The sequence below is a fragment of the Lepidochelys kempii genome, chromosome 22 (genome assembly GCF_965140265.1).
Source record: "Lepidochelys kempii isolate rLepKem1 chromosome 22, rLepKem1.hap2, whole genome shotgun sequence".
Lineage (NCBI taxonomy): Eukaryota > Metazoa > Chordata > Testudines > Cheloniidae > Lepidochelys > Lepidochelys kempii.
Window position 1 is genome coordinate 4,307,050 of NC_133277.1, and position 12,632 is coordinate 4,319,681.

Here is a 12,632-nt window from a genome sequence, read left to right on the forward strand (position 1 = left end):
CCACTAAAAATACATTCAACCCCAAGGGAAGGGGTTGGGGCAACAGGCCCATTTCCTGCCCCCCCTTCCCGAGTTCAGCTCTCCCATAGAAGCACAGAGCTGCCAATCTGTGATCCCAAAAGGGAAGAGCCCGTGTTCTCACTCCTTCCACCCGGCATTAGATCAGTACACAGAGCATGTGCCAGTTTTCCAATGGTTGGTAGGTTTTTGGTTTTTTTACTCTTTCACTTCTCTGCTTTCAAAATAAATCAATGGGAAGTGACAGATCTGTGGCTGCTTTTCTCTGGGAGGGAGCAAAGCTTAGCCCCATTGGCACTGGGATTGGAGCTGTCTGCCTTCTGCTCCAACTCGGCCGTCTGTCTGTGTGTGAGAGAGGGTGCGCCTTTCCCCCTCCCTCAATGCCGCAAAGTACCTCCCCCCAGGGAATAAAAAGTTTAACGAGAGAAAGCCCTGAGACAGCTGGTTGGGATTTTGTCACTAAAACTGCCTGCCCCCCGCCAACAGAAAACACAGATTCATCTAAACCAAAACTTTTCACAGGAAAATGTGTTGGGAATTCGGGGAGGGGAGAGACAGACAGACATACACCCTAGAACAGCCCGGTGGTTAGGGCTCAGACTGCGAATGTAGGAGATCTGGCATTAGTCCAGCCTCTGCCTGATCTCAAGCAGCATCTTGTGCCCCGGTGTGTGGAGTTGTGCAACTTGTTTCTCGGTGTCATGGCGGCAATTTGAAGAAAAAATTGGGTTTGGGTCGCCCTGAAATGAAAACTTTTTCAGCTGTAAACCCCCCCCCCCTTTTTTTGTAAACAAATGAAGGTAAAATTCAAACCACGGTGGCCTTTCCGATCGACAAAACGTTTTAAAAAAATCAGCATGAACCGTTTTGACTTTTCTGCAATTTTTTTTCCGACCGAAACAATTCAGCAAAATCAGCACAGATTTGCAGAACGTTTTGGTCGGCCCAAAGCTGCATTCTTTCGATTGAAATAAGGGGTAGTCCAAAAAACATTCGCACTGCTCCAGCAGTGAGGGCCCTGAGCAGCAGGTGATTGGTCTCCAAATTGCCCTGTCCCATTCGTTCCCTCTGAAGCATCTGGCACTGGCTGCTGTCAGTAGACAGGACACTGGGCTCGATGGTCTGAGCCAGTGAGGCCGTTCTTACGGCTACTCTGGGCTCACTCTGTGTGTGATGTTTAGTGATGCACCTCGTAAGGGCTCAGGTTCATCCTGGTGAGGCCAAACCCTAACATCTGCCCTTTGATTGAAGCTCCTCCTCCTAGAGCCTTGACTCCTCCCCCCTGTTCTGGGCAGAGCGGCTCCCTTGGGAGCTTCCTCCTCAGCAATCCCAGCCCTATGAGCTGCTCAGCACCAGCTCTCTGCCCGCCGGGCTGCCACCATCCTTCTTCCTTTGTCAACTGCATGGCAGGGGGATGACTGGCACAGGGGCAATGGGTCTGTGGCGCCCTCCTCTCTAGGTCCCACGTTCAAAGCCACGGGCGGCTGGTTGTCTAGCAGCTTTGGCCTCTGTCCGGGCACAGGTGTCCACGCCTGACAAGGAGCAACGTGATCAGAGTGGGGCTGCGAGGAAAGAGCTGGGGCCAGCCCGGTCGCCTTGAAGCTCTGACAAAGGGCCCAACTCCTTCCCCTCCCCACAGCTCTTCCTCCTGGGTTCTCATGGGCAGCTCCGGCGGGGACCCCGTCTGCAGCAGAGGTGGCCCTGAGACACAGACCCGAGTCTCTGTGGAGAGCTGGAGCAGAACTGAGCAGTGGGAGGCTATTTCTAACATCCTCCATGACCAGAGACTGATGCCAGGGGAGGGGTGGGGGGGATCTGTCTTGTGGCCTCTGACTCGGGAGACTCTGGGTTCAAGGCTTGGCCCTGTCACACTTAAATCTCCCTGCCTCAGTTTCCCAGCTGGGTCAGAGGGGTAATGAGCCTCCCTTTGTCTGTTCTGGGCACTGGCTCTTCAGGGTGGGGGCTGTCTCTGTACTGCACCGAGCACACCCCTTCAGTTAGAGCCACTAGGTGCTACCACCCTGCTGTTGTACCAACAGTGTAAGGTATTCATCTGGCCCCCATCACCACCACACCTGAGTGCCGCACAGTCTTTACTGCATTTAACCGCCAGCACCCCGGGAAGCAGGGCAGGGCTACTCTCCCCCATTGTACAGCGGGGAAACCGAGGCACAGAGAGGCCAAGTGACTTGCCCATGGACATTTGAGTGATCTGTGGCAGTGCAGGGTCTCCCAGGTTTGAGGCTAGTGCCCTAACCACTCTAAGCAACAGGGTTAAGGAGAACCCATGAGGGACTGACAGTCTTATTCACAGTACGTGAAACAAGAACAAACCCAACACTGCTCCAGTCCGCTGCTGTATACAGGCTTGCTCTGCTTCCCAGCACAGGCCTCCCTGGCTTGGAGGGAGGTGAAATTTTGACTGTCCATGAAGCATGATGATTGTATTAAATTAAGTGGACACAATCATTTCCTCACTGTTGTTTTGTGCATGGGATGATTTAGTTGGTGTTGGTCCTGCTTTGAGCAGGGGGTTGGACTAGATGACCTCCTGAGGTCCCTTCCAACCCTGATATTCTATGTGTGTGTGAATTCCAGCCAGGACATTTTTGTTTTAAACTGGGTGCTTTTGTTACAAGCACGTGTATCAAACACCCAGTTCTTTTGGCTGATTCTCCCTGGAGGGACCCATTAGTTGTGTTTTGTCAGGAGTATCACACTGCCCAGTACTCTCTCTCACTTTCTTGTGCTACAGTGTCTCTATCCACCAATAGTCCCTTGTCTTGCGCTTAGACTGTAAGTTCTTTGGGGGCAGGGACTGCATCATTGTACAACATCTAGAGTAGTGAAGTGGTCATGGCAGGGTTAACTGGGTTAGCCAGAGTGTTATACTGTTTTTTCTGGGTGAGATGCCACCTCTAGCCAGGCTGTGAGCTGCCAGGGCAGGGCCCAGCTTCCGAGTGCCACGCCTGGAGTCACGTTTCTTCGGGGTCCTTGAGAATTTAAGGTTTAATGAAACAAACAAGCGCTCAAAAGGCAGCTCCCCAAGCAAATTGGTTAATTTGCAGCCAGTTTAATTGCCCATCACTGTTGCTTGTTGCATATTAATGAACAGATGGTTGGAAAAGCTCCTGCCATAGACGGAGGCCTCCGAAATATCTGGCAGGCAGCTGGGCCTCTGAACAAATCATTAACTGCTCGTGAGGGGCAATCGGCTGCCACGTATTAGCATATTAATCAAACTTCATGAATTATGTGTGGGGGCTGAGGTGGGGTCCTCCCCAGGCATCAGCTGTGCGGGCAGGGGGTGGGAAAGGGGTGTAACTGCAGTTACAGCACAGGGCCAGCAGGTGGCAGCAACACCTTGGAAAAGCGAGCGGCATTTAATGGTTTGTTTGCCACTGTGCCAGGGTGAAAAAGAAAATCTCCCGCTCTGCATGTTAAATCTCGGCCTGCGGCTTGGGCCGCTGCAGGGGAATGGCCTACGCCCTTGCCAAGCTGTGCGAGGGAGGCGCCCGCGTTTCCTGCCGGCGGCTGCTAATTTTGCAAAGGTGGTATTGCAAATACTCCTCGAAGATGGGGCCCTAGGCAGAGCTTATTGACGCCCACGCCCTCCCGATTCTTGGCTGGCCCAGGGACTAGGCTCTTCCGTTTCCCAGAGCAGGACATGAGACTTGGACTCCGGTCAGGAAGCCCCATTGCTGGGGGATCTGATTAGACAAAAGCGCTGGCAATGACCTCGTGCTGACCCAGGGGCTGGGCTAGATGGGCTGGGCTTGGGCTCCTGCCCCATCTCTTGTTCGGGGCAGTAGAGATTTCGAGTGCTAGAGAAACGCTCAGGAGCATTGTTCTTCCCTGACCTGTGAGCGGGCAGCCCCCGGCCAGCGTTGGAAGGGCTAGTGTCTCTGGTGGGGTATATCTGGGTCAGCTCAATGGCCCAGGTAAACGGGGGGTGGGAGGGATATAGGGGTAAGAGGGGCAAAGCCTGTTTCGACCTTCAGATGGGTCCCTGGGGCTCAGAGGAGGTTGGGTTGGCCCATTGCTCTGTGAGGTCTGATACTGGGCAGTGTCTGAAAACCCACCCTCCATCCCCCCACACTCCCTGTGTGCTGCACCAGGGGAGGGGGCATGATTCCTTCAGCACCTTGGTGATGTTTAGCTTATGCGCCATAGCGTGAGAACATAAGCACGGACATACTGATCAGACCAAAGGTCCATGTAGGCCAGGATCCTGTCTTCCAACAGTGGCCAGTGCCAGGTGTCCCAGAAGGAATGAACAGAACAGGGCGATTATCGAGTGATCCCTCCCCTGTAGTCCAGTCCCTGCATCTGCCAGTCAGAGGCTTAGGGACTGGGGTTGTGTCCCTGCCCATTCTGGCTAATAGCCACTGGTGGACCTATCCTCTATGCACTTCTCTAGTTCTTCTTTGAAACCTGTTATAGTCTTGGCCTTCTCAACATCCTCTGGCAAGGAGTTCCACAGATTGGTTGTGTGAAGAAATACTTCCTTTTGTTTGTTTTAAACCTGTTGCCTATTAGTTTCTTTGGGTGACCCCTCGTTCTTGTGTTATGGGAAGGAGTAAATAACACTTCCTTCTTTACTTTCTCCACACGTCATGATTTTATAGACCTCTATCATATCCCCCCTACTTAGTCATCTCTTTTCCAAGATGAGCACTCCCAGACGTTTTAATCTCTCCTCATTTGGAAGCTGTTCCCTCTCCCTGATCGCTTTTGTTGCCCTTCTCTGTACTTTTCAAATTCTAATATATCTTTCCTGAGATGGGGCGACCAGAACTGTGCACAGTATTCAAGGTGTGGGCGTACCATGGATTTATATCGTGGCATTATATTTACTGTCTCATTATCTGTTCCTTTCCTAATGGTCCCTAACATTGTTAGCTTGTATTATGACTGTTGCTGTTCATGAGCAGATGTTTTCAGAGAACTAGGAACGCCAAAAATCTTTCTTGAGTGGTAACAGCTAATTTAGACCCCCATCGTTTTGTATGCGTAGTTGGGATTATGTTTTCCAATGTGCATTATTTTGAATTTATCAACATTCAATTTCATCTGCCATTTTGTTGTCCAGTCGCCCAGTTTTGTGACATCCCTGTGTAACTCTTCACAGTCAGCTTTGGACTTAAAAAAATCATTCAAGATAGTTATCATTTACAAACTTCAACACCTCACTGTTTACCCCCTTTTCCAGATCATTTATGACTATGTTGAACAGCACTGGTCCCAGTACAGACTCTTGGAGGACCCTGCTATTTGCCATTCTCCATTGTGAAAAAAGACCATTTATTCCTACCCTTTGTCTCCTATCTTTTAACTAGTTATTGAATCATGAAAAAACCTTTCCCTCTTATCCCATGACAGCTTACTTGGCTTAAGAGTCTGGGGTGAGGGACCTTGGCAATGGCTTTCTGAAAGTCCAAGTACACTATATCCACTGGATCGCCTTGTCCACATGCTTGTTGATCCGCTCAAAGAACTCCAGTAGATTCGGGAGGCATGATTTCCCTTTACAAAAGCCATGTTGACTCTTTCCTAGCACGTTATCATCTATGTGTCTGATAATTCTGTTCTTTACAATAGTTTCAACCAATTTGCCTGGTACTGAAGTCAGGCTTCCTGGCCTGTGATTGCCGGGATCCCCTCTGGAGCCCTTTTTAAAAAACCAGCGGTATGTTAGCTACTCTCCAGTCATAGAATCCTAGAATATCAGGGTGGGAAGGGACCTCAGGAGGTCATCTAGTCCCACCCCCTGGTCAAAGCAGGACCAATCCCCAACTAAATCATCCCAGCCAGGGCTTTGTCAAGCCTGACCTTAAAAACTAAGGAATGGGATTCTACCACCTCCCTAGGTAACGCATTCCAGTGTTTCACCACCCTCCTCGTGAAAAAGTTTTTCCTAATATCCAACCTACACCTCCCCCACTGCAACTTGAGACCATTACTTCTTGTCCTGTCATCTTCTACCACTGAGAATAGTCTAGAACCATCCTCTCTGGAACCACCTCTCAGGTAGTTGAAAGCAGCTATCAAATCATAGAATCATAGAATATCAGGGTTGGAAGGGACCCCAGAAGGTCATCTAGTCCAACCCCCTGCTCAAAGCAGGACCAATTCCCAGTTAAATCATCCCAGCCAGGGCTTTGTCAAGCCTGACCTTAAAAACCTCTAAGGAAGGAGATTCTACCACCTCCCTAGGTAACGCATTCCAGTGTTTCACCACCCTCTTAGTGAAAAAGTTTTTCCTAATATCCAATCTAAACCTCCCCCACTGCAACTTGAGACCATTACTCCTCGTTCTGTCATCTGCTACCATTGAGAACAGTCTAGAGCCATCCTCTTTGGAACCCCCTTTCAGGTAGTTGAAAGCAGCTATCAAATCCCCCCTCATTCTTCTCTTCTGCAGGCTAAACAATCCCAGTTCCCTCAGCCTCTCCTCATAAGTCATGTGTTCCAGACCCCTAATCATTTTTGTTCCCCTTCGCTGGACTCTCTCCAATTTATCCACATCCTTCTTGTAGTGCGGGGCCCAAAACTGGACACAGTACTCCAGATGAGGCCTCACCAATGTCGAATAGAGGGGAACGATCACGTCCCTCGATCTGCTCGCTATGCCCCTACTTATACATCCCAAAATGCCATTGGCCTTCTTGGCAACAAGGTCACATTGTTGACTCATATCCAGCTTCTCGTCCACTGTCACCCCTAGGTCCTTTTCCGCAGAACTGCTGCCTAGCCATTCGGTCCCTAGTCTGTAGCTGTGCATTGGGTTCTTCCGTCCTAAGTGCAGGACCCTGCACTTATCCTTATTGAACCTCATCAGATTTCTTTTGGCCCAATCCTCCAATTTGTCTAGGTCCCTCTGTATCCTATCCCTGCCCTCCAGCATATCTACCACTCCTCCTAGTTTAGTATCATCCACAAATTGCTGAGAGTGCAATCCACACCATCCTCCAGATCATTTATGAAAATATTGAACAAAACCGGCCCCAGGACCGACCCTTGGGGCACTCCACTTGATACCAGCTGCCAACTAGATGTGGAGCCATTGATCACTACCCATTGAGCCTGACAATCTAGCCAACTTTCTACCCACCTTATAGTGCATTCATCCAGCCCATACTTCTTTAACTTGCTGACAAGAATACTGTGGGAGACCGCGTCAAAAGCTTTGCTAAAGTCAAGAAACAACACGTCCACTGCTTTCCCTTCATCCACAGAACCAGTAATCTCATCATAGTCATCTGATACAGAGGCTCATTTAAGTGGTAGGTTACATACCACAGTTACTAGTTCTGTAATTTCATATTTGAGTTCCTTCAGGAACTTTTGGGTGAATACCGTCTGGTCCTGCTGATGTATTACTGTTTAATTTATCAGTTTGTTGCAAAATCTCCTCCATTGACACCTCAACCTGGGACAGTTCCTCAGATCTGTCACCTAAAAAGAACAACTCAGGTGTGGGAATCTCCCTCTCAACCTCTGCAGTGAAGACCGACACAAATAATTCCTTTAGTTTGTCAGCAACAGCCTTGTCTTCCTTGAGTGCTCCTTTAACACCTCGATTGTCCAGGAGCCCCATTGATTGTTTGGCAGGCTTCCTGCTTCTGATGTTCTTCTTTTTTTTTTACTAGTTGCTCTGCAAATTCTTTTTTGGTCTGCCTCATTATACTTTTAGCCTTGACTTGCCAGAGTTTATGCTCCTTTCTATTTTCTCAGTAGGATTTGACTTCCGATTTTTAAAAGATGTCTTTTTGTCTCTCACTATCTATTTTACTCTTGTTTATCCATGGTGGCATTTTTTTGGTCCTCTTTGTTTGTTTGTTTGTTTGTTTGTTTGTTTGTTTGGGGTGGGGGGAGTATACATTTAACTTGAAGCACTATTATGGTGTTTTTAAATAGTTTCCATGCAGTTTGCAGGCATTTCATTCTGGTGACTGTTCCTTTTAATTTCTATTTAACTAGCCTTCTCATATTTGTGGTGTTCCCATTTTTATTATCCAAGCATGGAACTTCCATAGAGATTCTAGGGTACAGTTTGATTCATTTAAGATTTTTACTATATTTGTCTCTATGGGTTCTTTCACATCTAGTGCCACTAGATGCCACATCCCCCCTAGCCACATGCCACAACCCCCACCAGCATGACCTACTTGGTCATTCCTGTATATTTTATACCCTGGTAATACTGTGTCCCATTGATTATCATCATTCTGCCAAGTTTCTGTGATGCCTATTATATCAATATCCTCATCTAATACCAGGCACTCAGGTTTGCCCATATTCATATTTAGACTTCTTGTGTTTGTCGTACACAAGCACTTACTGAAATGTGTCAATATTTAGCTGTCTGCATTTGTGTGATGTAACTGAATGGGATTCTTTTCTTCATCTGTTTCTTTTCACTTCCAACCTGGACTTCATCAACTTCTGTCCTCTCCTCTTTACCAGCATATAGAGAATCCCCGGTAATAGATCCTCCCCTAAGGGAGCAAATGGCTTGATTTTTCCCTTGTCATGTTTGGCCCCACTTCTCCTTTGCTGGGAGGCCTGCAAGGTTGTCACCTGGGCCTTTTCCTCCACAGCCAGCTTCCATCCATTCCCAGGGCTCTGCCCTGGAGCTGCACTGATGGCGTTTGGCCTGTGTGGTGTTGGGTGTGATTGGAGGTGGGGTGATCTCAGGAGCAGCAGGATGCAACAACCGTGGGCTCCGGCCAGTGATGGATTGCACCCCCCCTCCAGTGTCGGAGGCAGAGCTAACAAACACACCAAGGCCCTAGTTCCACAGTCAGGCTCTGAACCTCAGCAGAAATAATGTGGCTTCTGATTCCTAGAGGCAGGGAGATTTGCAGGGCCCTTGGGCCGTGAGCATCCTCTGGCACCCCTTGAGGGTACGTGTCTGTTACAACATGGGGTACGTGCTAGAGAAACAATACTAATGCTGAGCTCTTGTCAGCTGTAGACCTCAGAGCGCTTTACAGCGGAGGTCACTCAGTCTCATTAGGGATACTGAGGCCTGGAGCGTGGGAAGTGATTTACCCAAGGTCACCCAGCAGCAGGCCGTTGCTCTATCCACTAGCTCATACTGCCTTGTGGATAGTAAGAGACTGATGGTTATTTCCTTGTCCCAACCACAGAGTTCCCCTTGCTGGCCCTGCGGGGTTAGAAGCAGCTGCACATTGACGCTCTCAGCAGCCAGCGCTGACATATCACTGCAAACCCAGGGCCCTCCCCAAGGGCTGGTAGCGTGGAGGGGGACAGTGCGGCAGGGAAGGGGAAATAACCCTGCGGTCTTCAGCATTCTGCATCTGTTTTCCCCTGCTAAGGTGTGGGATCCTAGCACAGGAATGTAGGGATCGCCAGGCAGGAGCAGGCCCCGGCTCCCTCTAGCCCGGTATCCTGACAATGGCCAGCACTGCCCTTCCTGCCGGTGCCTGGTTCGCAAAGCCCCTGGGGAAGGAAGGTGCTGCTGTGGCAGGGTGCGATTATTTTAGTGAGGAGCCTGACGCAGAGCACCTGCTTTGAACCCCCATGGCTGCTGGATTTGGGGCTGTTTTGCAAATAACCCCTCACTCTGTAACCAGTTGATGCAAAGCCCTGGGTCCAAGAAGCCCTCCTGGGCCAGATTTAGGCTTTCAGTGTGAGTTAGGCACCTACATCCTTTAATGACAGGTTTCAGAGGAGCAGCCGTGTTAGTCTGTATCCGCAAAAAGAAAAGGAGGACTTATGGCACCTTAGAGACCGTCTCTAAGGTGCCACAAGTCCTCCTTTTCTTTTTACATCCTTTAAAAAGATCTTGGGCCCAGAGCCTTTTGGCGTTTGCAGTCTGGATCCTGAGCCCCATGCTGCAACTTGAGCTTATCCCAGTTAATAAACAACAGCCCCCCTCAGGCTGAGGCTGCAGGGATCAGGCTAATGAATGTGGGGGGCAGGCTGCTGGGAAGTTGACGCACCATGGGTCCTGTCTGCCCCCTTGTGGCCAAATATTAGAGCACAGCTACCTCCTTGGAATCCCCCATCGGTCGGTGTATCGCCCAGCCGAGACCCCTGCAGTTCAGGGCAGGGGGGTCTGGCTGTAGGAGCCCAGCAGGGTTGGGACCTGGAGGTCAGCGGCCAGGAACTTCCAATAGCTGGAGCTGCCCTTCTTTGTCATTCGAACACCTTCTCCATGGGCCTGTGGGGCACGAGCCACCCACCCCCACCCGTGTGGTGTCCCGTCTCCCTCTAGTGGTGGCTGGATCACACACGGCATTTGGGGAGCCTGGCTAACAGAGCCACCCGGGTCCCCTCGCTCAGGCAGCCGGAGCGCCTGCTTTAAGAGCTGGAGCTGCCTGGTTCAGTCCCTGCTGCCTATGACACATGCCTCTAATGCTGTGAGTGCCTGTCCCCTCATCCCGCCATCGGCCCCCCATGGTCCTGCTTCTGCCCCCTTTCGCTCCCATGCACTTCCTGCAATTCGGGGCCTCTCTGCAGCATGTTTAACCAAGTGGATTTAGGGCCTGACCCTGCAGTCGCTGGAAACACAAGTGCCAGTGATTTCAGAGCAGAGCCTGCTTTGCTACGTCCTGGGGAGACAACCCAGAGTAGGCACGGCACAGACACGGGGAGGTAGCGTGGCCCAGTGGATAGTGCGCCCATGGCGGATTCCAGAGACCGGGGCTCTGTTCCTGGCAGTGTTGGTGATGGGCTGTGTGGTCTCTGGGAAGTCATTGCCCCTCTCTGTGTTGGATCCTTGCTCTATTTTGATTGCGAGCTCTTTGGGTGGAGGCTGGTGTACGCCCATGGCCCAGATCTTAGTTGGGTTCCTGGGGTCGCTGTGATACTAGGACATGACCCTACCTCAGGCCCCATGTCATGTGCCGCCCCCTGCTCTGGAGGGACCAGCTCCAGGCAGGAGGTCAGTTGCTGTGGCCCGTTTGATCCTTGCCTCTCTGCTGAGATGGCCAGGGACAGTGCTGCCCTGTGTGATGTGGCCACTGGCCCACTGGGAACGGGCCTGAAACTCCACAGGCTTTCGGCAGTGAAGTCTCTAGAGGGTGGAAGACCCACGATCCATTGCCAAGCCCCTGAGATATCCAGGACCTGGGGTGTGCTGTGTGGTCAGAGCTTGCTGGGTCTGACTCGCAAGGGGTCTCGCTCAGCAATGCCTGCCTTCGCTGGTGATAAGGAGATGAGGGATGCAGAGGAAGCAGCAGGACTGATCTGTTTCAGTGGAGATTGCTGCATTACCATCTCTCCCACTGGGTCCTGATTGCCCGGGGAAGAGACTCTCCCATCACCTCTCGCTGCGCCGTTTAATTACTCTCCAGCTAATGACCCAGACCGTTGCTGTTGTGGACCGAAGGCCCCATCCTGGAGGTAGCTGGAGGGCCCCTTTGCACCGCAATGCGGACAGCTGCCTCGTTCTCCAGTCTCAGTGTCATCGTTGCCTGCCAGCTCTCCTGTCACCCACCCTGGGCCTCAGGGCTCAGCTCTGGATCCACGCAGGAGCTGCTGGGAGCTAAACCTGGGTCTGAGTGACCCATGCTGGCTCCTCTGTGGAGGACTGGGGGACTTGGCTACTAGGGAAACTGGTCAAGAGACCCCAAGGGCTAGAGCCAGGGACACCGGCCTGGTCTCTCACTCCTAGTATGCCTGCCTTGTATGCCTTGCCTGAGCAGCGGCTTTACAGAGAGAATGCGGGAGAGAGGACTGATTTTATATTTGGTTTGTTTGTTTTTAACTCTGTCCCCCTCTGCCTGCTCTGGGTCTGGAGGTGGTACCCTGCTGCCGAAATTCTCCCATGCACACCGTATTGCCAACATCAGGCATTCGAAAAATCAGATCAGTTTAAACACCAGGAGGCTTTTAAAAAAGGATACCTTTTGGGCTCGTTTTCTGGTTTCTGAGCCTTTTGGGTTGTGTTTTCCAGCTTTTCCCTTTAACCACCAGGGCTCGCAACGTACATTTTTAACAAAAGGAAAGCTGAGATTCTCAGTCCATCACTCCAGCAGTTGGAGTTTTGGGACAAATCTCAGACAAAATCATGAGAATTAGCCACCCCGTGTACCCAGGAAACCAGCAGGAATGAGCCCAGGGCCTCTTATTCCAGGAACTGGGGAACAAGGATATTGCCCATGCGCTTCACATGAATGAAATATCTGAATAGAAGAATTGCCCAGCTCTCCCACATGGAAGCACTCCGAGGATGTTCCTTGACACGAGTTGTCCAGGGAAGCAGGACCAATACATATGCGTGGGGGTGGGCTGCGCCTGTGCATTGCTTTGGGTGGTATCCGTATTAGCCATCACTGTCCTCTGGGCAAACTTCCTGCAGCTACTCTTCATGCACGAGTCCCATCAGGCCCAAAGCCAGAACCCCCAGCACCCAGCCACGCCCCGAGCAGAATGCTGCCTGCCAGCTGTCTCCGTAACAGAACTTCTATCAATGGAGTTTTGGCCTGCAGCTCCCAAATTCACAAACCAGGCTGGATTCAGGAGCAGTTTCCAGGGCTGCTCAAAGGGGGGCTGGGATTGGGCCAGCTCTAGTGGAAGTCAGGGCAGAACATGCCTGTTTGAGCGGGAAACCGGGACAAACATTTGACCGACCGAGGCCA